Source organism: Helianthus annuus, chromosome 5 (genome assembly GCF_002127325.2).
Source record: "Helianthus annuus cultivar XRQ/B chromosome 5, HanXRQr2.0-SUNRISE, whole genome shotgun sequence".
Classification (NCBI taxonomy): Eukaryota; Viridiplantae; Streptophyta; class Magnoliopsida; order Asterales; family Asteraceae; genus Helianthus; species Helianthus annuus.
This window is the reverse complement of record NC_035437.2, coordinates 127960542-127964425: the sequence shown is the minus strand read 5'-3', so window position 1 is coordinate 127964425 and position 3884 is coordinate 127960542. Positions and strand designations below refer to the sequence as shown.

At 29.2% G+C, this 3884-nt stretch overlaps 1 long non-coding RNA gene across 1 annotated transcript; it reads left to right on the top strand.

Annotated features, from left to right (window-relative positions):
- The first annotated feature begins 739 nt into the window (after positions 1-739).
- On the top strand, positions 740-1875 carry LOC118492579. Its single transcript, XR_004894587.1, has 3 exons — positions 740-813; positions 1326-1435; positions 1781-1875. It is a non-coding gene; the product is annotated as an uncharacterized LOC118492579 (long non-coding RNA).
- The last annotated feature ends 2009 nt before the right edge of the window (positions 1876-3884 follow it).

Sequence of the window (3884 nt, the reverse complement as noted above, 5' to 3'; positions counted from 1 at the left end):
TATATAGAAGTTTATGATTTACTTTTTTATATATTCAACCCGTGTAATACACAGGTTTATAACACTTACGAGTTAAGATGATAGTTAATCTAGATTTTTTAAATCCTTTGTAATACACAGATTTATAAGCTAGTGTCCTTCATATTTTAATTTACCTCTTGTATTAAACAAGATTTGACTAAAGTGTCCCTCATGTAAAGGATAGGTACCTGGAATTTAAGAAATAACATGGATGGAATTAATTTTAGGGTCTACAAAGGTTAGGAAAATGGTATTGGTGGTTGAAGTGTCATAAAATTCATTTATGATCTGACTTAACCACATGCACCAAAAATATAATTTATTTCTTTCATTAAAAGGGTAAAAATAAATCCAATTTGCCCTTTTAATGTGCAAGGAACGTGACCGAACTTTACATGCAAAATTAACTGTGGTTAAACAAAAAGATATAAAGTATCACAACATATATGAACATAAAGGATCAACTTTGTCGGTTCGTCATATTTAGGACTAAAAGAGAAATTCACAATATACCTAATGGTCGAAAACTCAAATTTACTAGTAAAAGAATAACTTTATTTGCAATATGATAGAACAAAATGATATTTTCTATAATAGTTAGGTTCCGTTTTGAAAGCTCTTAAAATTCTTAGGGTGATTATAGTAAAATTTGCATTAGGGTAACCCCACACTTCCTATTTAAAAGAACACAATACCATTTTCATTATAATCACTTAATCACTGCCGCACCCTTTCTTCTCTCATTCATCCACATTCTTGCCCCAAAGATGGCATCTCTTTTTCGGTGCAAATGTAAGAGCTTTTATTTATTTTACTTTTACTTAATTTGATTTGCCTCATAATCTTTCTTTACATTTTTAAAAATCATTGGTTGTTTTCAATAGTACTAGTTTGAGAATTTTGGTTTAATTAATTTTATGGACATGTATGCTTTGATTTTGTTGGTATTGATGTAACATCTACGAATACTAACTCTGATCAGTTTGAAAATTTAAGAAATTCATTACCAAATACATTTTTAGAATTTTTATTTTTGTACAAGCATGTTCTATAATGGATCTATAAACAAATGAAGAAGAATTTGTAACACATATTTTTTTTTTGTTTTTAATATGACGTGTAGTTATTAGGATTTTTTGGTTCCTTATTTAATGTGTAGTTATGAGGATTTTGTGTTTTTTTTTTTGTTTGTTTTGTTGGTTATAAATGTTATGTTTTCTGTTATTCACCGATCTCACATCACTTTGACGTGTAGTTATGAGGATTTTATGTTTTTTGCTTGTTTTGTTGGTTATAAATGTTAGGTTTGGGGTTATTCACTGATCTCACATCACAAACGGGTCTATCTTATCATTTAGGAGTAGACTATAGCATGTTGATTGTTCATGGAGTTTCAAGGGCTCAATTGAGAAAGGTAAAATCCAAAACCATTCAAACTACTGAGAAAGTCAAAGGCGAAATTGCAAAAAATAAAAAGAAAAAGAAAACAAAGAAAGAAGAAAAAGAGTAGTGAAGCCATGTTGTAAAATAAAAAATTAAAAGACATAGTTTTATATAATCTTATATGGATTAAAACAAAATTATAATATTAGTGTGTGATTTTTAGTTAATAATGATGATTTATATATATATTACCACCTAAAGCTTTTTGACTTGTAAAATTGTATTATATAAAAAGTAGAAGATAATTCAAATTTTATTTTTGTTTTTATTTTTTCGTATGTGTTTAGATTATCTAAGTTTGCTTATCATATGCCAGGCTTGTAGATCCCAAACCGCTCAATGAAACCCGTGATTGGTGTTGTGTGAGGTAAACGCACACCTATTATTGTTTCCTAGTTTGATAACTGTATAGTCGTTCTATACAGGGTTGCCTACTTAATTGAAACTTTTGATATATCATGCATTTATATAAATATAATAATGGATATTTATATATTCAATTGGTTTAATTTACCTCTTGTATTAAAAAAGATTTGACTAAAGTGCCCCTCATGTAAAGGATAGGTACCTGGAATTTAAGAAATAACATGGATGGAGTTAATTTTAAGGGCTACAAAGGTTAGGAAAATGGCAATGGTGGTTGAAGTGTCATAAAATTTCTTTATGAGGTGACTTAACCACATGCACCAAAAACGTAATTCAATTTTTTCACTAAAAGGGTAAAAATAAATTTAATTTGCCCTTTTAATGTGCAAGACACGTGACCGAACTTTACATGCATAATTAACTATCGCTAAACAACAAAATATAAACTATCACAACATATGAACATAAAGGATCAACTTTGCCGGTTCGTTATATTTAGGATTAAAAGTGAAATTCATAATATACCTAGAGGTTGAAAACTCAAATTTACTAGTAAAAGAATAACTTTATTTGCATTATGATAGATCAAAATAATATTTTCTATAACAGTTAGGTTCCATTTTGAAAGCTCTTAAAATTCTTAGGGTGATTATAGTAAAATTTGCATTAGGGTAACCCCACACTTCTTATTTAAAAGAACACAATACCATTTTTCTTATAATTACTTAATCACCACCGCACCCTTTCTTCTCTCATTCATCCACATCCTGGCCACAAAGATGGCATCTCTTTTTCGGTGCGAATGTAAGAGCTTTTATTTATTTTACTTTTATCTAATTTGATTTACCTCATAATCTTTCTTTACATTTTTAAAATTCACTACTTGTTTTCAAAAGTACTAATTTGAGAATTTTGGTTTAATTAATTTTATGGACATGTATGCTTTAATTTTGTTGGTGTTGATGCAACATATACGAAAATTAACTCTAATCAGTTTGAAAATTTAAGAAATTCGTTACCAATTACATTTTTAGAATTTTTATTTTTGTACAAGCATGTTCTATAATGGATCTATTAACAAATGAAGAAGAATTTGTAACACATATTTTTTTGTTCTTTAAATGACGTGTAGTTATGAGGATTTTGTGTTTTTTTGTTTGTTTTGTTGGTTATAAATGTTATGTTTTCTATTATTCACCGATCTCACATCACTTTGACGTGTAGTTATGAGGATTTTATGTTTTTGGCTTGTTTTGTTGGTTATAAATGTTAGGTTTGGTGTTATTCACCGATCTCACATAACAAACAGGTCCGCCTTATCATTTAGGAGTAGACTATAGCATGTTGATTGTTCGTGAAGTTTTAAGGGCTCAATTGAGAAAGGTAAAATCCAAAACCATCCAAACTATTTGAGAAAGTCAAAGGCGAAATTGCAAAAAAAGAAAAAGAGAAAGAAAACAAAGAAAGAAGGAAAAGAATAGTCAAGCCATGTTGTAAAATAAAAAATTAAAAAATATAGTTTTATATAATCTTATATGGATTAAAACAAAATTATAATATTAAGGTGTGATTTTTAGTTAATAATGATGATCTTTATATATATTACCACCTAAAGCCTTTTGACATGTAAAATTGTATTATATAAAAAGTAGAAGATAATTCAAATTTTATTTTTGTTTTTATTTTTTCGTATGTGTTTAGATTATCTAAGTTTGTTTGTCATATGCCAGGCTTGTAGACCTCAAACGGCTCAATGAAACCCGCGATCGGTGCTGTGTGAGGTAAACGCACACCTATTATTGTTTCCTAGTTTGAAAAATTGTTGTAACTCAAGGGGTGTAGCCTCCTCAGCTGATTGTAGGCTAGCAAATTGATTTTTCTCAGACTAAGTCATTTGTGGAAGTTTGCTCTCTATAATTGGTGATTGGGATGGACTAAATTATGTCTGAGTTGTATCAATTGCATCAAACAGAGGTAAGAATGTCGGTGGAATTAGAGTTGAGGGTTGTGGAGTTGAAAGAGAAACAGCCCTGGGAGAGGGGCTTAGAAACAGA